At 39.0% G+C, this 25,544-nt stretch overlaps 1 pseudogene; it reads right to left on the bottom strand.

The window, feature by feature from the left end:
* Window positions 1-561: 561 nt before the first annotated feature.
* Window positions 562-2,902, bottom strand: LOC101723737 (shootin-1 pseudogene; annotated as a pseudogene).
* Window positions 2,903-25,544: the final 22,642 nt, after the last annotated feature.

Raw genomic sequence — 25,544 nt, 5'->3', positions numbered from 1 at the left:
GGCAATGAAGCAAGAAAAATGTGTCCTTGTCATTTATCTTCACTGTACATAAGAATTGTGATTAAATATGGTGCTTGGGCCACATTAGTATATGGGAAAACACAATGAACTCATAGTACAGAAAACATGATTTATGAAGATACTACTGTTGATTCGAGGTTTGGATTTTCACCTCAATTCCATACTCAGGCCACCAGAACATTCCCACTGAGGTCCTTGGGAGGCTTTAGGCACAACCAATAGCATGTGTTTTCCATCCAGTAGTTAACAAAGTGTGCAATTCATGTTGACTAAGAGACAACTACTTTGATGCCAGCTCCTGAGTTCGAAGTTTATCCCAGTCTACCCTAGAAAATAACTTGTATGCCATAGGATCCACCCTTTCCATGCTGTTGCAGATTATCTAAAGAGGATGAGATCCAAAACAGAAGCTTTTTTGAGGGATTTTTGTTTTGTTTTTGAGTCATGGTCTCTGTTCCCCAGTCTGGCCTTAAACTCCTGGGCTCAAGTAATCCTCCTACCCCAGCCTCTAGAATAGCTGAACTATAGGTGCAACCTGGTGGTGTTGGTGGTGGGGGGTTTATATCATGTTAAGTCGTTCAGTTCTGTTTATTCAACTATCACAAACACCTCAAACTTTCAACATTACTAAATTTGATGAGTGGTATGCACATTTCCTAAAAAGATACCAACATCTGAATCCTTTGTAATCTTCTAAACAAAGCCATACTTCATACATACAGTAACTAGGAAAAAATCTTATCTCTATAAAGATGAAAACCCAAAAACTACTTAGAATGTGTATATTTTGCTAAACAGCTTATTTATGCTTATAGTTGCTACTTACAAAAGTGACACCAGAAAAGAAGCTATATTGTGAATACAGTGACCAGGCGGAATGTCTATAGCCCTTAACAATACACCAAACTGAATCATGTGCTTATTGAAAAGGACTTCCAAACATGTCAGCCTTCTGGCTGATGGATCAGCAGCTGGAACTGTCTGTCTCTCTCATTTTTTCAATGCTGTCTTCTTTGAATTCTGGTTTAGTTTCACCTCATCGTGCTTGCATTGAGCTGGATCTTTCTCGGCTACTTGGTCTTTGGTTTGGGGTTCGTGTGTGGAAACAGGATGTAAAACTACAATTGGTTTAGCTTTATTTTCACTGCCAATGTATTTTCTCCTATATCCAATGTTACTGGGAGGCTGAAATGAAACGTTGGAACTTGTGCATCCTTCCAATTTATGGGACCCTTCACCTGGCTCAGGTGTGAGGGGGGACCGGCTGTTGAATTCTGCCTCCAGAGTGTTCTTGTTCAAGGCTGTTTTTGTTACACTGGATACAGAACCCAACACTGGTATGGATTTGGACTCTGAGGTGGCTAATATCCCAGTTGGACTACTGCTATCTGCTTCTGCTGTCACCTTTCTGAGACGCAAAATCCTTTCTAACTCAGTTTCACTGTTTTCAGGGTCAAGAGATTTTAAGCTTCTTGAACTAGTGGATTTGTTAAGTGTCCCCAGTATTCCTTTTAGTTCATTCACTGCACTTTCAGAGCCCTTTGAAGATTCTGGCTTTGCCTTCGGTCTGGCTGTCTGATTAACTGGTCTAAGATGAACTCCCTTTTTAATTCTATCCATCATCTCTTCGACAGCTTGCCTCTTTAGATCTGTGACTTCCTCAGTTGTTTCTGGTTGCATTGCCTTTTCTTTTTTAGCACCACTGCCACTGGGGTGGGATCGCTTCCGGATCATGGACATGAGGGATCCGATAGGATTGGGAGGTGGAGGCGGAAGAGGTGGTGGAGGTGGAGGTGGAGGAGGTACTGAATTCTCAGACTGGTTCACTCGTTTCTGGAGCTCGTCAACAGAATGCTTTAAATTTCTGGCCTTCTCTTCAGAATTCTGGTATTTCAATTCCAGTTCCTTCTTATCTTCTTCTAAAAGCTCCAGTTGCTGTTTGAGGTTATGTATCTCTTTGTGCAATGCTTCATTTTCTAGTTGCTCCTCTAATTCTCTGACCTTTTGCTGATGCTGAATACTCTCTTCTTCAAGTTGTTGGATGAGTTTTGCATTTTCATCTAAAGCTTTCAAAAGCTGCTGGTCAGGGACAGTGCTCTGTAGCAGAAGGTGGCTTTGTCTCTTTAGCTTGTTTTGTTCTATGAACATCTCTTGTGCAAACGACTCTGCTTTCTTTCGAAGGTCCTTCTCCAGCTCCAGGTTTACTTGCATCTCCTCATATTCCTCTACTGCCAAAATGGACACTCTGTTGCATTTTTCTAAAACCTTTCTCTGTTCAAGAACTTCGGCATGTAAAATAGCCTTCTCTTGTTTAACTTTATTTACTTCTTCAATTACTTCCACCAGTTTGCTCTTGAGATTTTCCAGCTCAAGGGCTAACATCTTCTTTTCCTCCTGAACAGATACAATTTGATCTCGAAGTTCTTTGATCTGCTTCTGACACTGTACTGAGATACAAGTCTCAGCAGCACCATCTGGGTCTGTGGTAGCATCTTCATCATCAATGTTTATCTCCTCCTTTATTACATCTGGTCCCAGCTTGGCCATGTATAACATGCTGATTCTCTTCAGTGTTTTATTTTCTTTATTTAGCTTTGTTGCCAAAGCTTCTGCACTTTCTCGACAAAGCTTATGCACTTTCTCGACAAGTCTTCTCTATTTCAAGATGGTTTTGCATGAAATTAACTTCCTCTATAACCATGTGAGAAATTTTCTGAAATTCTTCCAGTTTTTTAACAGCTTCATCTCGTTCTTGCCTAATTTTGCCACACTTCTCCTTTGTTTTCTGGTTCTCTGCTCTAAGGTCTTCATATTCGCCTACAGGTTGCTCCTTCAGACTGGTGATGAGCTGCAGCTGCTTCTCCTCGTCCGAGCTGTTCATTTTCGGGACTACACTTCTTATCACATCATACCAGGGAGAACACAGCAACAACATGGGCTATCACTGGTGATGTTAACATTGATCATTTTAGTGTGTTGTCCATCCATTTTTTCCACTGTCAAGCTAGTACTTTTCCTCTTGTTTCCCATTGTTTAGAAATGAATTATTTAGTCCAACCTGCCTTCAAAGAGAAGATAATTAGCTTTATCTTCTGAAGGGAGCAGTATTAAAGAATTTGTGGACATATTTTAAAACCACCACAGCTATGAATAAATATTTTCAAGGAGATTTGAGGATATACAAATATCCTGTTTCTCCTTGAAGTTTCATCCTCTAATTGTAGCCTTCATTAGTGTATCTTTCTGGCAGCAGGAAGGAACATCCTTACCATTGTAGCATTCTAAAAATAACTTTCTATTTCCTTTCTCACTTTTACATTTATTATTCATAATTCTTCTATAAGGAAAATTTGTCCCTTCTCCCCATTTATTTACTATTAATTCATGAATTTATGTCACCGTGAATTCATGAATTTTTTTTTGTAGATGAGTTCTTAAGGATCTGAGCCATTTGCAATTCTCTCATCTCTTTGAACATGTGGCTTCCTGCTTATTTAGTACTTACTCCTGCCAGGAACGGACCTGGCACGTTGTCCCCCCTCAGTTCAGAAGTAGTTGCCTCATTTCCTCCTGAACCATGGACCAGCAGCATCCTCACACCATTTGCCTCCTGTGCTTTAACTATTATGCCAGGTGCTCAGGTGGTCCTGTGGGATGAAAGTATTATCTCCATGATGCCCTTAAAGCTGTTCTTAAAAAACAGCAGCTTCAATTACTGTCCAACCTGAGGGATTCATTTTAGTTATTCCAGCAAGGCTTTGACATTATGACTCGGGGGGAGGCTATTTCCACCAGCAAGCAGCTCTTGAATGCCTATTATATGCAAGCCATTGTTCTAAGAATTAGAGATAGAAAATATTTGAAGACTTGAGCCCTTACAGAGCTAACAATCTAATTGATGCACAATGAGCTCAGGTGTTACAAATTCCAAGATGACCAGGATAACTGTGTGAAGAAAACAAGAGCTTCAGAGAATGTCTCAGTAAGGAAAACCAGAAAGAGACTTTTTAAAAATACCACAATGTAGCTGGGCCATAACTGGGCATGGCAATATATGCCTGTAATCCTAGCTGATTGGGAGGCTGAGGCAGGAGGATTGATTACAGGTGTGAGCCTAGCCCGGACAACTTAGACTCTGTCTCAAAATAAAGGAAAAAGGAAAAAAAAAAAAAAAGTAAAAAGGATTGGGAGTATAGCTTAGTGGCAGAGTGTTTGCCTAGCAAATGTGAGGCCCTGTGTTCAATTTCCATTACCAGAGATGGAGGGAGAGAGGGAGGGAAGGGGAGAGGGAGAAGGGAGAGAAGGAAGGAAGGAAGGAGAGAGGAAGGGAGAAGTAGAGGGAGAGAGAGAGGCAGATATCATTTTGGTTGGTTCCAGGCAGCTGGTCCTGGAACAATGAATTTAGCATTTTTTGTCCATCTCCAAGATTTGAGAGAAACTCAATCCAAGACTTTCTTTACTTTGTATTAAATCTCAGAATGCATCATTGGATGAAGTTAGGAACAACGGAAAGAGGAACAGGAAGAGCTAAATCCCTGTGACAGCTTCGGAGACAGCCTCTCTTCTGACAGGGAGCAGGCACGTGGCCACTCTGAACAGGCTGCCTTCTGGGAGGTCTCACTGAATCCCATCCACAGAGGCAGCCATTTCCTAGGGGTTGGCACTGGTTTTTTTTGCGGGGGGGGGCTGTTCTTTTCTTCCCCACCCCAATTCACTTTGCAGGTCCCTTCAAATGGAGAAGATGTGAGAGAAATTATTGTCATTTTGTAACTTCCACGGCTTATCAGCTATTTCCTTCCTCAGCCCATGCAGGGGTGAGGGTGGCCTTGCTCAGCTGTTTGTGCCTTTCTGGGCCCCATGTGTCCAATGCAGAGCAGACCTAATGGCCTTCTCAGGAGTAAGAACACACCTTGTGTACAGGGAACACTAAGTAAAGGACATTAATAAAGACCAGACTGTTCTGCAAGGTAAATGACTCACCACAGTCACAGGATATGGGCTTATTTAAAGTGGAGGAGCATTTCTAGAGACAGCTGGTCTTTCTGGATTAATTTGATGGCTCATTTTTTGTTTTGTTTGAAAGAGAAACTCTAACCTTATTCTAATTCAGACCGGGCCTGACTGTGCGAACACAGGACCCAGAAAAAGCTATATTTAGCAGGTGCTCTGGGTTAGACTGGACCCTAATGCATACCTCACCCCAGTCAAAAAACTGGACTTTCTTACACAGGAATAAATTAGTCTGACTGCAAGCAGATTATATCTGGTCAAGAAATTCCTGGTCTTTTAAATCAGCAGCTCACAAAGGATTACGGTGGAATAAGAAACTGAAAAGGGCAGTGAGCACAAAGGCATGTTGAACTGTTAAAGAGATGCCCTTATCACCCAGAAATGGTGTTATGGGGGACACAGAAGACCTGGGGTAAATCAGGTCCATTTATTTATTCATTCAGAATTCATGGACTTCTTGTTATCATCCAAGATTATGCTGAATGCTAGTAATTATGCTAGTAATCTACAGGAGACACATGAGAAAAAAAAAATCACTTCCTATCAAAAAGAAGCATGAATTTACCCTACTCTGAGCTGTTTCTTCCTAGAAGCCCAGACTGCTAAAGTGAAACCTCCAAGATATGCAGTTCAATTCTGCGATGTCACTGATGAGAAACAGGCTCAGACTGGGAAAGCTTTGAGAAGTTATGCCAGATGTCATAGCAGCTGGGAATGAAAGGACTTGACTCTCGACCCATCTGGCTCTATTTAGTGAGTTCCTTCTTGGAAACTTCCCGGGATGTGCCAGAAGCTCTGTGCCACGTTTAGAAGAAAGCGCTTAGCTGCCAGGTGTCAGATGCTGTAACTGGTACCAACTGATAAGACTCTCCATGCCATCCCTTAGCCTCCTATTACCCCCTCTTGCCCTCAGACTGTTTTGTTTTTTTAAATTTTATTGGTACGTTTTAGGTATACAGTATAATAACATTCATCATTGGAAATTGGCATCTTTACATAATCTCTCTTGGCTCTTCTTTTTTCCCTATTCCCCTGCCCTCCCTTCAACCCCTCCATCCCTCCCTATTTACAAAGACTTTGTTTCCATTTTTCCATTTTCTCATATTGATTCCATTCCCTTCTTTCCTTTCCCCTACCCCTTCCACTTTCCCTTCCCTTTTGCCCCTTTTCTTCCTATTTCACATTATCTATTACACCTTTCTGAACTGGGTTTTAAAAATATATTTATTTATTTATTTACTTTTTGGTGGTGGTGTCTGTCTGGCAGGCTGGAGTTGAACTTTCTTAGTCTCCTGTTTAAAGAGTGAATTTGCCATGTGAACTGGACAAAAAAATTCTGCCATTTTTTTTCCATAGAAAAGTTGGAAGCAGATTACGTTCAAATGAAGCCCACAGAACGCAGTCCTTTAATCCCAGAACAATTGCATTATATAGTGGGCTCTAGAACATCAGAGGAAAATGTCAGTTTTACAAATTGGGAGCCAAAGAAGCCTCCTGGTATGGCAACAACTTGCATACAAAACCCAGAGGCTGGAGAGGTTCCTGTCCTGTGCCAAGACCTAGAAATGCCAAGGTCACGGAGAAAGTAAGATAGAGGGCTGAGTCACTGTGAGGATAAACCAAGAGCAACCTTGGCTTTACTCATTTACTGGGAATAGAAATAAGATGACTAAAACAACTATCTTCCTTCTGTGCTTTGCCAGCAGGAATCTTACCTTTGGGTGTTTGGCTGTTAGTACGCATTGCATCACGGTGGAATGTGTTTCCGTTGGGTGGGAGTCTTTAGTTCAGCTCTGAGGAGGACCCATAGTCAGCTAAATAAAAAGAGGTGATATTTATTTTATTTTCAGAGACAAATCTTTTTTTTTTTTTTTTTGGTATCGTGATCAAACTCAGGACTTTGCACTTATCAAGCAGGCATGGCGCCGCTGAGCTACATCCCTGGCCCTCAGAGACAAATCTTGATTCAGAATGGAAAGGCTTTGTCTCTCAGCCTGGTTTTAATTGATGAACAAAGCTTCCTTGTGGGAAAGAAAGACAAGGACTTCAACAATTAGTTTTCTAAAATGTAGGTCTGGAAAAAAACAATGTAGGTCTGTAATAACTACAGGGAGGAAATAGGCAGTGACATCCATCCACCCACTTCTTTTTGGCTAGTCCAGGCCAAGGCAAAACAGTTACAAACACATCCAGTTGGTTCAAGAGTTCAGCTCTGCCATGGGTAAGAGAAAAGCCTGCTTCACTGTCCTTGGCAATCCACACCTCTGTTCCCATTCCACTGCTATGATACCTTCCAGACCCCTCCTTAACAACCCCTTTCTAGTTGGGGGAATCTCATATGAACTTAACTTGATCTTCTTACCAGGGAATGTAAGAAGTATGGATCCCAAAGAATATCAAGAATAATTAATAATTGAAAATATACTAGATGTCTTAGTCTTAGAACATTACATTGAATCTTCCCTACAACTTTACAAGCTAGTTATGCCCCTTGGTCCTACCTTTGTATATGAAAACACTCAGGCACAGAGGTTAAAAAATTTGCTCCGATTACACAGGTAATCACAGGTAATCCCAGGTAGAGCAAGAAATAAACCAGGTAACAACAGTTACCAGGTAAGCATAAAAACAATGTCTTTGTTGTTTTGGTGGATCCAATTTGAATAGAGAAAAATTAGTTTCCAGAAAGGTAAGAAATCTCAGGAGAACAGAAAGTCTTGTGAGATGGGAAAACTGACATTTTCTTTCATAGTTATTGATGTGATTTCTCTGGAAGTTATTTACCTCCTGTTTTTCTGGGGCCAATATAAAGGTGCTAATTTTTCTGAATAGGAAATATCATTCTCTCTCTCTCCTTTTTTTGGGGGGGGGGAGGTACCGGGGATCGAACTTGGAATGGGACCTTGCCCTTGCAAGGCAGGTGGCAGCACCACTGAGCTAAATCCCTGGTCCACTTCTTTTTTTAAAGTGTTAAACTTGTGATGTTAAAGCATGCATTTCATTGCTGATGCTGAGTTCCTAAAGACTGTTAGGAGTAGATTAGTCAACCACCTCCCAAATATTTGTTAGATACCTGCTACATGTAAGCACTGTGTTGGTTATGGTGGAAGAGACAGATGTAACCTAGAAGTAGCCTGAGCCCTCAGAAATGGAAAGGATATAATCTGAATTAGTTTACTGCGTAAAATATAAGGGATGATACCACAACCGATTGAACTAAATCAGTGTTTGTGAATTTTGATTGCATGCCAATCAACTTGTGACCTTTCCAGAGTTTAGGCCCTACTTACAGAGATTCTGCTTCGTTTGGTTTGGATGAACCTTCACCCCCATCCCCATGGGTATTGTTTTTTTTTGGTACCGGGGATCGAACTTGGGTCCTTGCACTTGCACAGCAGGTGATGAAACCACTGAGCTAAATTCCTGGCCTCCCATGGGTATTTTTAAAGGTTCTCTAGGTGACTTTAATATACAGCAAGGTTGAGAACCACTGAACTAGAATAACCTAAAATGTGTTTTGCAGTTCTGAGATTTCACAAGTTGAAATCAATATCAGTAGACCTTGAATATTCTGAGGGCAGGAGGTGGGTTGAGAAGAAAGCACTGGGTTTGTATATTTTACCTCATTTAACCTTTGTAAAGTCCCTGCCTCTCCCTCATTCTGTGGCAAATCTCATCATCCACACTCATCTAACTCAGCAGTTCCCAACTCTGCTTATCCAGGACAAGTTTTACTTTTTCTGGAATTCTTTGAATCTGTAGCCCCCTAATGGCTTTTGGAGAAATATGGTTTTGTTTATCCAGTTTTCTTTCCCCTTTTCAGTGGTGGTGGTGGGTGGGCCCGATGAACTGCTCCATCTTGTACATTTCAGTGAGAAGCAAATCTCTCTCTCTTAGGCACTGGAGCCCTGCAAGTGGCATATGAGTTGGTGTATAGGGAAGATGAAGCTGGTAGCAAAAACAAGAAGAGTCACAGTGTAGAAGGAGTGTACTGTAGTGTATAGCGACCAGGGTAGAGGGAGAGTACTGTAACAAGGAACAGAGAGAGACATTTAGAGGGAATAGCTTCAGGTAGTAGAGACAGATTCCAGTCTGCATCTAACATGAGAACCTGAATTCTTAGCCTACCCTTTATGTAATTGGCAAGAGGCAACTGCCCTGTGGAGCGGCTAACAGTGAAATAGAACTCTGTGGCTTGAGTGTATTTATAGGACGTATTTTGACTTGAAACTCCTACATTCAACTTTGTTTTACCAGAGAATGGCTGAAATTGTTCAGAAAATTCATGGTATAACTGGTAACACATTCCTAAGACTTTCTGTGTGAATTTGCTTTGTGACTTTTTTTAGTAGTTTGTGCTTAACAATAACATATATTGTTTTAACTAAAAATTTTAGCTAATGCATAAAAACATAAAAGTTGCATGTATTTATGGGGTACTATATGATATTTCCAAGCATGTATACATTGTGTCTAGTGCATGCTTTCTGATACCTTTTGTTGTGAAAAGTCTCTCTTCTGATTCATTGATTCAGCAGTCTTAAAACATACAGACATATGGAATAAAGGAGCATTAATATAAAAAAAACCCCAACCCCCCAAAAAACACACAGACAAAGGATTATGTGGAAATTCATTTATAGTAAGGATACATTAAGAAACAATTGAACTATTTTTCATAAATGATAATATATTATATATATGATTATAAAAATATTTGAAGCAACTAAAATGGCCATCAATATGGATTTGTTAAAAAAAGTATAGTGTGGTTATACCATGGAAAATTATACAACTGTTAAAAATAATTGAACAGACATACAAAGATTTGAAAATATCTCTAATATATAGTGTTTACTATACTATGTATCACTCTCTCTCTCTCTCTCTCTCTATATATATATGTATTGTACATATATAGGTATATATACCAATGCATAGAAAAACAACTAGAAAGAGGTACATCATACCATTAATAGAGGTAAATTAGTTTTGCAGAAGTGTGGGGGTAATAAAACATGAACTTTATGTTTTACTCTGTAAATTTCTATATTTAGAGCCTCAAAATAGGAACATTTACATTTATATAAATAAAAATCATAAAATCTTTATTCCTTTGAAAAACACCTGACTTTTAGTTTTGTTTCTATGTGCCTTCTCTTAGGAGAAGGTAGCTTGACTACCATTGAAAAACAAAAAAGAAATTACCACTGTCTGCAGGAAATTAAAGTGGTATTATACTGTATAATGAATTAGGCAATGACTTTCAGGTAAAGTAGCTACCAGGGAGGTCAGAAATAAGTTTTGTTAGGGTCAATACCTTGTCACCATGGATAAGAGGATGTGGACCTTAAGATAGCTGGGTTGCCTCCAGGCCAGGGTGACAGCTGATGAATTGTGTTCTGTGTCGTGAATTGTTAGCTCAAAAATGGCACCTAACATGTTGGTTCCAGGACTCTTCCAACTTGGCCATTGGGATAGAAAAGAGAAAAAAAATGAGATATTGGGCAGCCTGGTGGTTGAGGATGAGGGACTGAGAGGGCAGTTTGTGGTCCACCTAGACAAGAGAAAGAACATGGTCCCAAGGCAGCCTGTATTGGGAGGTACCATGATCACTGGGAACAAAGATTGGAGAGTCTTTTAATCCACATACTTTTAGATAGTTAGCATTTTTCTCTTTAGCCTGATCCGGTTGTCTATTCAAGCCAAACTACAACATGGTCATTCCTGTTTAGGGGTTAAAGTGTGGGATTGCTGGAAGGGATCCTTGGACAACCAGCCCAGTTCTTGGATGCCAGAAAGAAGGGACTCCAGCACTCAGGGTCAGCTGGAGTCATGACAATATCCTGGATCTCAGACTAGCGGTGTTACCCTTCCTTACCTCCCTGGCTCTGAGACAAGTAGCTCCTAGCAATACCTCAGTGAATCAAATGACATCAACCTGAGCTGAGGCGGATTAAGAGAGGAACTGGCCTTGTTTTGTGGTCATTTGGTACTTTCTTGGATCTGTGTAAGTTGTGTAAAATGTAAGTTTTAGTATCTTTAATTCTGGTTTTATTTTTCCTTGCTGGTAGTATAGGCCATTTAAAGTGACCATTTTTCATTAACTTTACAGGAACTCAACCTGGAATTTTTTTGCAGTTAATTTTCTTGGGCCTCATTTCTAGATTTATGGTTGGATTTTATATCTATTTCTATTTCTTTCTAATCCCCATGTAAATAATCAATCAATTTTTAAAAAATCAATTATAATGTAAAAATGGAAGATGTATTTTTTTCTGGATATGATTACTCCTTTATATGACCATGTAAACTTGATACAAAGAATAATATTGTTTGTTTAGTATACAAAACTCTGCCAGGCCAAATAAATGATAGTGGCTTGATGGGACAGGCTTTGCCTGGAGTCAGTTTGGATGTGTGCATTTGGGAGTGGAGGACTCTGTGTTTTGAACAACATGGATCAGGCTGGTGACACTGCAGTTCCTAAGCCCAGGGTGGTGGCTTGGATAGCACTGATGCTAACCCTGGAAAAGTGCACCTGCTCTTTTCCTTTCAGGGTCTTCAGCTTCACTGTATGTGAGAAAAATATGATCATACCATTCTATCAACAGCAGCAGCAGCAGCATCAGAATTAAAGAGAGTGTTGGCAAGAATGGTGGGGCAGCCTTGACATTTAGCTTGTTCTCTCCAGAACTCTTTGTATTTCTAATTACATTGGCTATGGTGTTCTAATGGAAAGAGCCCCAGGCCAGGAGTAAAGGAAGCATGGATCAGTCTCTGACTTGCCACTAATGAGCTAGTTTGGGGTTAGGCACGTAAACTCAGAAAAATTGTTATCCCTTCAATTCTCTTCTAACTCTGAGAGCTTAGGGGCAACACCCTTTGAACTCAGTGTATCTTTTATCCTGAGAATTAAGACTGCACTGCTTTTCTGGAGATTTAATTCTCCTCTTGATAGCTTGACTGGGTATCCCTCAAACCAGAAGGCATGAATTCACAGGGACAACTGAGGATCTTCTTGTCAGAAAAGGAAGGGACAAGTCATTAAGAGACCATGAGAGGTGTAGGTAACTCAATCTATTTTTGACTTTATCATCTCTGATTGGAAGAAAAAGGGAAAGAAAGAAAGGGAGAAGAGAAAGAATAGAGTGAATTTCCTAGGATATGCATGATAACACACAGAGGAGACACCCTCTACATGTGTTCCAAGCTGGTCTTAGGGTTGTGAAGGCATGATCAGGTCTGCAACACCTTCTCATAATCTGTCACCCAGCCATGCTGCCATACAGGTTGAGGGTGGCAACCACCACACCTCTCATCTCACATGATGCTGTGTGTTATACACTGCCCTGGAAAGCTTCAAAAATGAGGTGGTGCCCCTACTGGGCATATTTGATGTAAATGGAGCTGTTGTAATCCTGAAACTTCATTTATAAAGTATTCAGTAAGTAGAAAACTGTAGTCAGAGATGAGAGGGCTTCTCAGACAGATCTTTTGAGGAAGGAATAAAGGAGTCAAACTATTGCTGGAGGAGGTTCAGGGCAAAGAGATCTGTGTGAAGGAAGTCTGGTGATTCCCCAGAGAGGGAGAAAATTTAGATTATTTTCAAGTTTTCTAAGCAAAAAGAGGTTGCCAGTAGATTTTCATATATCTTAGATTATGGTTTCAAAAAGAAATATTCAACCCTTTTAGAGCTCTTTTTAAAAAAAAATTCTCAAAAATTTCACAGCAGCATAAGAAGTTTTTCCATCATCAAGTTTCATCTTTAGTTGGGAACATTTCAGGAGTTGGGAAGAGGTAGATCCTAAGAGATAAGACCCAATGATTTCTCAGAAACAGGACCTTTCTGAGTCATTGATCTGGAATTAAATAGCAGGATCTAGCCTGTCATTTCCTGAGTTTGTGATAACCATTGATTATTTAGGAATTTGAGACCAGGGTGGTTCAGGAAGTTGTGTGGGTTGAACTTTTTGATCTTAACTCCAGGAAAAGTAAACAAGCACACTGAGTCATTTATCTTCACAGTCACTAATAAATGTAGTGGGTTCCCTGCTGTTGTGTTTACATTCTTATTTTTAAACTATGAGAGCAAGATACCAGATAACTTGACCACCAAAGCAACTGATTGGAATGGCCAGGATGGGATGACATTAAAGACTCTGTGGAAGGACTATGTGCAGATATGTGTCCACATGGCTTGGGATAGGAAAAGGTGGAAACAATGTACCATTCCCTTAAGAGTAAAAGTGGTTGATTCCACTGCTCCCAGGGCAGAGGAGGTAAGCCAATCCCAGCACCCAGGAGGAGGCTCCTGAGCCACCATTCCACCACTCCCAGGGCAGAGGAGGTGAGCCATGCAGGTGCCAGCAGCACCCACCCCACCCCGTGAAAATGAGAAGACATGTAAACAAGCCTCAAAAACATACTTCCAGATCACCTACAGCAACCCCAAAGGGAAACGAGATGGAACAATCTGATACTCAACCACCTGGACTCACTGAACTGGCAACAAAAAAGGATCTGGAAAAAAATGAAATCAGAAATAATTTCTCAGATAACAGCAGAGATTGTGCCCATAGTGCAAGACATGATTAATAAATCTAGAGAGGACACAGATTAAAAAAATAGAGGATCTGAGGAATATGACGGAATCCCAACATGGGAAACAAATGGAATCCATAAAACATACAAACAGATATCCAGGAGATTAAAAACTCCACTGAAATTCTACACAGCAGAATGAACCAATGTGAGGACAGAATTTCAGATATAGAAGAAAAGATTGCAATTAGTGACCAGGAAAAGAAAAATTGCTTTAAAATTGTAAGGAACCATAAGAAATCAATCCAGCAACTGCTAGACGATGCAAAGAAGAATAACATAAGACTGATTGGAGTCAATGAAGAAACAGGAGAGAGTGCAAATGACATAAAAAAAACTGTTCACAGAAGTGATGGCAGAAGACTTCCCAAACAGGGGAAAAGAACTTGACATACAGATAAGTGAGGCATATAGGACTCCAAAGAGCCTTGATCAAAAAAATCTACATATAGGCATATAATAGTTAGGATTCCAGAAACCCAACAGAACAACAGAATTCTACAAACAGTTAGAGAAAAGAAACAAATCACATACAAAGGAAAGCCCATCAGAGTGATAGCAGACTTCTCAATGCAAACCCTCAAGGCAAGAAGAGCTTGGAGTGATGTATTTCAAGCCCTAAAGGAAAACAGCCTTCAACCCAGATTGATGTACCCTGCAAAACTATCTTTCAAAATTGATGGAGAAATAAGATACTTTCATGATAAAGAGCACCTTAGGAACTTCATGAATACCAAACCAGCACTCCAAAAAATTTAGACAATACCCTAGGAAAAGACAATGAGGATCACAACAACAGGAAACCCAGCAGAATGAATCCATTGGGTGTGACAAATTAAATACAGAGGGGGACAATCCAACAAAAGGAAAAAGTCATGACAAGGCTTTTAAAACTTTTAACTTCGTCTCCCTAATGAGTGTATAATTCAATCTTGGTATTGTACTGATTAGTATTTTTCTGATTCTAGTGTTGCACACCTTTCCTTGTGCTGTACTGGCTATGTATCATCTTCTTGTGTCTACTTTTTAATTGGGTTGTCTATTAATGAGCTGTAAGAGTTCTTTATATATTCTAGTCATAGGTTATATGCATTGTAAATATGGTCTGTTTAAGGACTACTTTTCATTTTAATGATGTCATTTAAAGTTCTAAATTTTGATGGAATCTCATTTATCAATTTTTTTCTTTATACATCATGTTTTTTGTATCCTAGGAAGTTCTTGCCTACCCTAAATTCATAAACACTTTCCCTTATAATTTCTTCTTAAAGTTTTATAGCTTTAGTTTTTCATATTTAGGTTCATAGATCCTTTCAAGTTATTTTCATGTATGGAAATAAAGGGTTGAGGTTAATTTTTTATATATGGATACCAGGTGTTCGAGTACCATTTGCTGCAAACACTATCTTTTCCTCGGCTCTTGAATTGAGTCTATATTCTACAAAATGTTAATGTTGAATAATCTTTCAAAACTCAGTGGACCATATATGTGTGGTTCTATTTCTAGATTCTCTGTTTTATTCCAATGATCTATATGTGTTTCCTTATACCAACACTGCCTTGATTACTGTAGCTTTAGAGGAAGTCTTAAAATTAGGTACTAAACATCTTCCAACACTGTTTTTTTTCCTTTTTCTTTTTACTTTTCTAGGTCCTTTGTACTCCTACATAATTTTAAAGTTTCAATATCCAATTCTTCATTTATAGCAAGTATACATAGACCTGAATTATCCAATTCTTCATTTATAACAAGTATACATAGACCTGAATTTTTATATATACCTTGTGTTTTCTAATCCTGCTATAATCAAATACAAATTCTAGGGGCTCCTAGAGATTCCTTAGTATTTTCTCTGTAGATGATCATTTCATCTACATATAAAGATTTTACTTCTACCTTGCCAATCCTATCCTAATTGTGTCATTTTATTGCCAGACTATTTTGGTTTAGGCCTATGTTTCAAAGTTTAATGGACAGATGAAGAGTAGGTATATCTGCCCTTGTTCCCCACCTTAGGGAGAAAGCATTTTATCTTCTCCATTCATATAAGGTGTTTTTGCTGCAAGTATGGAGTACATATCTTTGAGCTGTTGAGAAGGCCCTGTTCTACTTCTAGTTTCCTGATAGCTTTCACCATGAACAGCTGTAGAATTTAGTTTGATACTTTTTCTCCAACTAGTGACAGGATCATATGGCTTTTTCCTTTCCTCTGTTAAAATGATGACTTTTGGGGGTGGATCTTCCAATGCTGAACCAACACTGCCATCCCTATAATAAAACCACTTACTACATACTGCCAGATCTGACTTCTAATAGTTTGTTTTGTTAAACAAATTTCTATGTTCATACTTTTTTCTTCTGTTATCTTTCTCCAGTTTTAGGATTAGCACAATGTTGATTTCCTAAAATGAGGGGAGAAGTGTTCCTTCTTTTTTCTGCTTTAATTGTTTGACATAATTTATCAGTTAAAATGTTTATGAGCCTGCTGTTGTCATACAGGTAGGTTTTCAAGCTAGGAATATACTTTATTTAATAGATGCTATTCAAATTTTATATTTCCTCCAGAGTTAGTTTCATTAATTTGTCTTCCAAGGTACTTCTTAGAAGTTGTCAAATTTATTTCTAAAAAGATTTTTGTAATATGCTTTCTATATCCTTTTAAATTCTGTACAATCTGTGGTAATGTCTCCTAGATCTTGATATTGTAATTTAAAAAATGTATAATTGATATTGTGTAACAGGAAGAAAAGGTCTAAAAGAGCAGGGGAAATGGGAGGGGGAGGGGAAAGGAAAGAAGGGAAAAGAAAAAAATATGATAAAAGGAAAAAAATGGAAACAAAGTCTTTGCAAATAAGGAAGGGTGGAGGGGGTGAAGGGAGGCCAGGGGAAGGGGAAAATAAGAACCAAGATACTCAGGTAATGGTACAAGATCCCAATGATGAATGTAACTGTATTTTATACCTAAAATGTATCAATAAACTTAATGGGGGAAAAAAGAGTAAATGTATTTAAGTAAACTGTGGCACATCCTGTACTGTGGACTATTGAATATCATGGATCATTTCCCTAGACACACCCTGCCACGAGAATTCCTGTGCACATGGCTTATTACAGAAATGTTTTAAGAAAACCCAGTAAAGGTGTGGAGATGCAGGACAGGACCACAGAAGAAACATGTCAGGGCATGACTCCATATAAAGTCCAGGCACCCATCTGATCCCTTTTGGGGACTGTAGAGTATAAATTGTACCAACTAGAGACAAGGAACTGGGCTTTCACAATGGTTTACATGCTCCTAGTTCTTGCTGGTTGCAGACCAGAGGCCTAAAGGCAAGTCTCAGAAGACAGCTGTAGGTGGAGGTAGCTGAAGCAAAAGCACACATAAGCCTAGGAGGGACACACTGAAAGACAAAAGGTTGGAGAGGGTGTCTTGGTTACTTTTCTTGTTGCTGAGACAAAAATACAAGATGCCCACAGTTAAAGGAGGAAGGGTTTATTTGGCCCACAGTTCATGGAGGTTTCAGTCCATAGTTAGCTGGTTCCAAGGAAGGGTGACATGGCAGAGGGCCATCACAGAGGGGAAATACTCCATGTCAAAGCAGGGCAGGCAGAAGGTAGCAAGCAGCAACCAAGCAACAAGTGACAACACTAGCCCTCTTTCTGTTCCTTATATTTTATCCAGGGTGGGGCATTCTTAATCCAACCTAGAACTATGCCAAAGCAATCAGTGGACTAATTTAGTAATCACACACCCTTGATCCCAGTATCACACACTTAATCAGGAATCACACAGTCTAGATCCTGCCTCTGAAAAGCCCCATCTATGACCATATGAAGCTTTGGGGGAACATCTAGACACAAACCATAATGGGGCGTGGGCAGAGTCACTGCTTTACTATGCAATGATGGAAAGGAATGAAGCAGAGCTCTAGGGACATCATTAGAAGGTTTTTATAGTAAACTCTGTAAAAAATGAGCTACTGAATAGCATATATTTTGATCTCCTTTTTTTAAGTAAAGAAAATGTGTGTATATATTTGTGTGCAGGGAAGCAAAAGCCCCAAATGTACTACAAGGGGAGGGCTTAAAATGAGGAATAAGATGAAGGTGGGTATAAGGAGACACTCAGATTGATGAGCATGCATATTTTATTTTAAAATAGGAATAAAAAAATAGATCATGGGGCCAGGGATGTAGCTCAGTGGCACTGTGCCTTCCTGGCAACCAAAAGGTCCTGAGATCAATCCCCAGTACAAAAAAACAAAACCAAACCAAACAACAACAATAACAATAACAAAAAAACCCCCAGCATGCACAAGGCCTCTGCCATGTGATGGGAACATATGCCTGTGCAGTTGATGGGAGTTTCTGTCTCCTGTGCTAAGAACCAGACAGGTCATACTAAGTGGACCATAGAGACTGCTTGGTGAATTTACTGATGTTTCCCTTGAATTAACAAAACTTTGAAGTCTGCAATTAGATATAATACTGAACTGGAAATTGTGGCTTCACTGGTCTCCATTCCGGATGTGTGGTTGCCATTTCAGGCTGTCTTAGGAAAACATGCTCTTAGCTTAGTGCCTCTTCTTCCTGTTTGAATATCCATTAGGTTGGACTCTGCTCCCTGTAGGGGACTGTCTGGGTGGAGAACCTACTGTCATGTTTTGTCTGCAGCCTGAAATGATGGACTTGGCAGAAATTCAATTTGTCGATGAAATAAACTCTTCTCTTACTTGGTGGTAGATATTAGTGACCCAGCTTAACATCATTTTCCCCCTGGTCAATAAACATGGAAGAAGGACATGGAAAGGTCTGCAAAACTGGTTACCAATTTCCCAGTTACCATAAAACCTGAAAAAAACCATATTGTTGCCAGACATGGTAGTGCATGGCTGTAACCCCAGAACTCAGGAGACTGAGGCAGGAGGATTGCCACAGTTTCGAGGCCAGCCTGGGCTGCATAATGAGTTCAAGGCTGGCCTGCACTACATAGCGAAACCCTATTTCAGAAAAAAAAAAAATCCCCAAAAAACAAACACCCCAAAACAAAAACAAACCGTATTGTAGCAGCTGTTGTGTTAAATTCTGGGCAAAGAGAACAGTATGGAGGAAATTTTCATAATCTTAGGGCTGCAAGATTTCCACTAGACCCACTCATATTTCAGTCCACCCAACCACTTAGCCTCCCTCCTTGCCTGCCTGCCTGCCTGCCTGCCTTCCTTCCTTCCCTTCCTTCCTTCCTTTATCCTTCCTTCCAGTCATCCATATGTATTATATCCATCCGTCTACTCAGCCACCCACTCATATAGCCCTATATAAACTATTTTTCTTCCCATGCATGCATACTTGCTGGATCCTGCCCAGTTGAGGCTGATAGTTCTGAGGGGCTGTGATGAGTTTGTTTCTGAAACCTGGGACCAAAATGCTGCTGGTTACAGGGCTGTTGCTGGGCAAATGCTTATAGAACAAGCAGAGCAGAGAGAAGGAATCGTCCTCTTTGTCCCCTTGTATTCCAATTTCCTTCTAGTAATCCTTACGGAAGACTTTAGCAGGGAACCTACTGGCATAGAAGAAATGAAGAGTTCCAGCCCCAAAATCACAGGGAGGTACTACTTGTAGGAAGATTGTCTTTCCTCATTGCTTTTCAGTGCCACCCTTATAATAAATCTAGAGGGTCTGTTTCTGTACTCTCTAGTATAGTACATTGATTTATGTGTTTAAGCTTGCCCCAATACTGCACTATTTAATTAATATAGTTTTAAAATTAAGTGTGTTAGTACATTTTAGATATACATAATGATCACATTCATCATAGAGAATTTGCACCTATACATGATATATCTTGATATCTTTTTTCCCATTCTCCTCCCCTCCTTTCAACCCCTCTTCCCCTCCTTATTTACAAAAGTTTATTTTTCCATTTTCCTTCTTTTCTCATTTTTTTTTTTTTGGTTTGTTTTCCCATCTTCCCTTTCCCCCTCCCTCCCCCCTAGTTCCCTTTCCCATTTGAACATTTTCTTCCTATTTCCCAATATCTATTATACATTTTGGTTCTTATTTACTCTTTCAGTTTCTCACACCAGAGAAACAATGCGATATTTAAAAGTGTAATAGTTTTAAAATAAAGTTGTTATCTGGTAGAGTGTCTCTTTTTACTTTGTTTTTATTTGATTGCCTTGATTTTTTTTGTCTTATTTTTGACCCATTCGATTTTCTTTTGACTTTGGAATAAGTGTTTTAATTTCCATTAGGATCTTTCAGGAATTTTTATTTAAATGGCATTGACTCTATAGATAACATTGGAAAGAACAGATTTCTTTAAAACATCGAGCTTTTCAATCCATAAAAGTGGATTATTCATTTATTTATTTAGCTTTAATTTCTCTTGATATTTATGTCTTCTGTCCAGAGATCTTGCCTATATTTTATAACATGTGTTCTTAAGTATTTGTTTTTTAACTTTTTATTATGAAATAATTTTGAACTTAAAGAAAATCTTCAAGAATAGCAAAGAGAAATCCCTTATTACCTTTTCCTAAATTCAATATTTAAAAAATACTCATTTGCTTTATTATGCTTTTGCCTTTTATTTCTCATTCCACCTACATTCTACCTACATTTTACCTATTATTTCTAGTTTTCTATTTTTCTTAATCATTTAAGAGTAGGTTGCATAAATCAGGCCACTTACCCCTTAATATTTCAGTGTGTGTTTTCTAAGAACTAAGGGTATCTCTCATATAAACATAGCACAATTAGCAAATTCAGGAAATTTAACTTTGATAGAATATGTGTATCTAATGTAGTCCAACTTTCAATTTCATCACTTGTCTTCAAATATCTCATGTAGAATTGTTTTTCTAGCAGTACAAGATATAATCCAGGACATATATTGCACTTAATTGTCATTTTGTGTCAGTCTTCACTAATTTGGCATGGTTCCTTAAACTTCGTCTTTTGTTATACTGAAGACTATTAGGCTATTTGACTAAATGTGTCTCAATTTGGATTTGTCTCACATTTGCTCTTAATAAGATTCAGGTTAGGCATGCCTGGCTCTCTCAGGGTATCACATCTGAAGGCACTGATGATGCTTACCTGAGTCTCATTGGTAATATTCTGGTAATCTGACCAAAGCATTATTCAGCTTTCCACTGTACATACTCATCATTGAAGCATACACCCTTAAAGCTTATAAGCAATCTATATGAAAGTAAAAATGGAGAACATGAAACTATCTTTTCCTTCGTCCAACTTCCCTGTCATTTTTGGCATTCTTTGATGCCCTAGTCAATCTTTACCACAAGGATTGCAAAAGGACAAGTTTTCTAACTCCACCACTCCTTCTGCATCTGGCATCATACTGTCTGAAAGGGTCCTCTCTTATTTACTTATTCATTTGTTTTTTAATTTATTATTTTATAGACTCATGGATTCCCACTAGATTATTAAATTATAATACACTACTGTCCTACTTATTTTGTTGCTCAAATTTTCCTAGATTTGGGTAGTTGGAATATCTTTAAATTGGTTCCTAACTCCTTTTACAATAGTCTAGGCTCCTCTTGTACCTTCTCTGCTTGTCTTAGTCCTCAAACCAGCTATGTCTCCAACAAGCCATTGTTTCTGTATTTTTTTGTTTTTGAGTCAGGGTCTTGCTATGCAATTCAGGCTGGTCTTGAACTCACTATGTACCCCAAACTGGCCTTGAACTCATGTTGATTCTCCTGGCTCAGACTCCTGAGTCCTGAATGCTGGGATTATAGAGATGCGCCACCAAGCCTGGCAAGCTTTTGTTTCTGGATGTAGTTGCAAGTGAGTTCATTGACACTGGAATGTCATTGCTTCTAGGGTCTTTCAGTGGCCAGAGTTAATATAAATATATGTGTGTATCTATTTATACATACAAATAACGCTATATAATATGCAGGGTATGTGTATATGTATGCATAACTATTAGAAACGTAAGTTTCCATTGATATCCATTGATATATTCCATTTCAGCCCTCAGTTTTCTAGCTTGCCATCACTCAACACTGTTTCTATAATTTCTGGAGGAAGTGCAAAATGAAATATGGAGCCCTTTGTTTAAGATTTATTCAGAATTTTAGGAGAACAACAGCAGAGCATTAAACCAAGCAAGAGCCACATTGCTCCTTCCAATCATGGGACCCTGTGTGATGGCTGGGGCCTTGTGGAGCAGCTCCACCTCCATCCTTCTGCAATTGTATTTCTCTTCTTTACAGAGAGACTCTCTTTTCTTTAACTCGTCCACAATATTGACACATTTTCTCAAATACATATTTTTTGGAGTATGTATAAAATGAAAGTACAGAACCCTTTATTCAAAAAGCAGGAAAAATGTCATCACAGGTACTAAAATATAAAGCCTTTTTCCTTTCTTCTTTCAACTTTTCATTTTTAAAAGTTTGCTACTTAATGTTATACAAAGAAAGGAAAATTTAAATCATTAGCACGAATACTACAGTTCATTTTTATACATTTGACATACAAACAATAAAGCCTTTAACCCACAATAAGAATCCTCCAATTCTCACAATTGATACTTCCTAGCTTGTGCATGCATTGTATTTCATTTCTTTGCCAGAGCAATGGAAACATTGCATAAAAGTAGCACAAGTGATTTTATTTCACTCCTCAAGATGCCCACATTCAACCAACAATAGCTCCCTAAGAGAACAGGGAACTGTGGGTTTCTCCCTCTTTCCCTCTCCACCGAAGAAAGGCTATGAGGTTGCTTCTTGGCTGTGGTATTTCCTAGAAGGCCATTGCCTTCTTTCTGCAAGTTCTTGATCAAATAAAAAGTGTGGCCCCTTGGAGGTGTCTGTGTCATCACCATCCAGTTGTAGACATAACGTGTCGTTATCTGTACTCACTTTGAGCGTCAGAATTCCCATGCATCATGGCATCAGACTTCCACTTTCTAAGTTTCTTCCTTTTTTTTTTTTTATTAAATTCTTTTATTGGTACATTGTAGGTATACAACACAATTACATTTCTCACTGGGAATTGTACCTTTACATAATGCATCTTGGTTCTTATTTTCTCCCGATTCCTGGCCCTCCCTTCCCCCCCTCCACCCTTCCCTGTTTACAAAGACTTTGTTTCCATTTTATCCATTTCTCATCATTTTTCCTTTCCCTTCTTTCCTTTCCCCTGCCCCTCCCACGACCCCTACCCCTTTGGACCTTTTCTTCCTATTTTACATTATCGATTATTCATTCTAATCATTGGTACATTTTAGGTATACAATATAATGACATTCATCATTGGAAATTTGCACCTTTACATAGTCTCTCTTGGTTCTTCTTTTTCACCCTTGCCCAGACCTCCCTTCAACCCTTCCAGTCCTCCCTATTTACAAAGATTTTGTTCCTATTTTTCCATTTTCTCATATTAATCCCATTCCCTTCTATCCTTGCCCTTAGCCCTCCCACTTCCTTCCCCTTTGCCCCTTTTCTTCCTATTTCACATGACCTATTATACATTTAGTCCTTATTTACACTTTCAGTCTCTCACACCAGAGAAACTATTTGGTATTTACACATCTGTGTCCTATTTATTTCACTTAAGAGTATTGCCTCAATATGCATCCACTTAGCTATAAATGTCTCTAATTTCTCATTTTTTATGGCTGAGTAGTACTCCATTTTATAAAAAAAACCACATTTTCTTTATCTGGTCTCCAGTTGATGGGCATTTGGGCTGTTTCCAAGTTTTAGCTATTACAAACTGTGCTGCTATGAACATGGGCACACATATATCACTGTGGCATGATTCTTTTAATTCTTTGGGGAAGATCCCCAGCGGTGAAATAGTGGGGTCAAATGGGACTTCCAGTCCTAGTTCTCTGAGGTATCTCCATACTGATTTCCACAGTGCTTGCACCAGTCTACACTCCCACCAGCAGTGGAGCAGGGTTCTTCTTTCCCCACAGCCCTGCCAGCATTTGTTATTGGTTGATTTCATGATAGCAGCCATTCTTTCTGGAGTGAGATGGAATCTCAGCATTGTTTTCACTTGCATTTCTCGAATGACCAGTGATGTTGAACATTTTTTCATGTATTTATTAGCTATTTCTACTTCTTTGTCTGAGAAATGTCTGTTCATTTCAGATGCCCATTTTCGGATTGGGTCTTTAAATTTGGGAGGTCTGATCTTTTTAAGTTCTTTATAGATTCGAGATAGTAGACCTTTGTCTGAGGAAGAGCAGGTGAAGATTTTTTCCCATGTTGTGGGTTGTGTCTTCACACTGCTGGTGGTTTCTCTTGGTGTGCAGAAGCCTTTTAATAAGAAGAGATCCCATTTGTTGATTGTTTGTGCTAGTTCTCCGACAACTGAGGTCTTGTTCATAAAATCTTTGCCTACACCGATGTCTTCAAGGGTTCTACCCAACCTCTGTTCCAACTGGTTCAGAGTTTCTATTTTAATATTTAGATCTTTAATCCATTCTGATTTTAGTTTAGTGCATGGTGAGAGATACAGGTCTAGTTTTAGTCTTTGGCAAGTTGAAGCCCAATTTTTCCAGCACCATTTATTAAAGAGGCTATCTTTCCTCCAGTGAGGGTGTTTGGCTCCTTTGTTGAAGATGAGATGGCTGAGGGTGTCTGGCATTGTTTCTGCATCTTCTAATCTGTTCCACTGGTCCTCAGGTCTGTTTCTCTGCCAGTACCATGCTGTTTTTATCACAGTAGCTTTGTAGTAGAGTTGCAGGTTGGGGATTGTGATCCCCCCTGCCATGTCTCTGTTACCTAGAATTGCTTTTGCTATTCTGGGTCTCTTCTTGTTCCAAATGAATTTTTGGATTGTTTTCTCAAGGTCCATGAAGTATGCTGCTGGGATCTCAATTGGAATTGCATTAAATCTATATAGCAGTTTTGAAAGTATGGCCATTTTCACTATATTAATCCTTCCTACCCAGGAGCAGGGGATATCTTTCCATTTTGTGATATCATCTTCAATCTCTCTTTTCAGAGTGCTATAGTTTTCAGAGAAGAGGTCTTTGATTTCTTTCATTAGGTTGATTCCTAGGTATTTCAGTTTTTTGGATGCTATTGTGAAGGGAATTATTTGCCCTATTTCTCTCTCAGTGAGTCTCATTTATGTAGAGGAAAGCTATTGATTTTTGTGTGTTGACCTTGTAACCAGCTACTTGACTGAATTTGGTTATTAAGTCCAGAAAACTTTTGGTGGAGTTCTTGGGGTCTTCTATATAGAGTATCATGTCATCTGCAAATGATGACAGTTTGACTTCTTCATTACCTGTCTTTATTCCTTTTATTTCTTTCTCTTGCCTAATTGCCTTGGCTAATGTTTCCAGAACTATATTGAACAAGAGTGGTGATAGTGGACATCCTTGTCTTGTTCCTGATTTTAGTGTGAAGGATTTCAGTTTTTGAGCATTTAGTATGATATTGGCTGTTGGTTTTTCATAGATGGCTTCTATCAGTTTGAGGTAGAGACCATCTATTCCAATTTTTTGTAGGATTTTTATCATAAATGCATGTTGGATTTTGTCAAATACTTTTTCTGCATCTATGGAGATAATCATATGGTTTTTGTCCTTGGCTCTATTGATATAGTGTATTACATTGATTGATTTGTGTATATTGAACCATCCCTGCATCCCTGGGATGAATCCTACTTGATCAGGGTGTATGATCTTCTTGATGATCTTCTGCATTCTGTTTGCCATTATCTTATTAAGGATTTTTGCATCTATGTTCATTAGTGAGATTGGCCTATAGTTCTCTTTTTCAGTTGGGTCTTTCTCTGCTTTGGGGATCAAGGTGATGCTAGCTTCCAGGAATGAATTTGGGAGGATTGCTTCCCTTTCAATTTCATTGAAGAGTTTAAACAGTAGTGGCAGCAGTTCCTCTCTAAATGT

The sequence above is a fragment of the Heterocephalus glaber genome, unplaced genomic scaffold, assembly GCF_053883595.1.
Source record: "Heterocephalus glaber isolate CG9 unplaced genomic scaffold, H.glaber_assembly_v1.0 deba00001472, whole genome shotgun sequence".
NCBI classification, from domain to species: domain Eukaryota; kingdom Metazoa; phylum Chordata; class Mammalia; order Rodentia; family Bathyergidae; genus Heterocephalus; species Heterocephalus glaber.
Note: the sequence above shows the minus strand (reverse complement) of the source record. Positions and strands in the feature narration are given on the sequence as shown.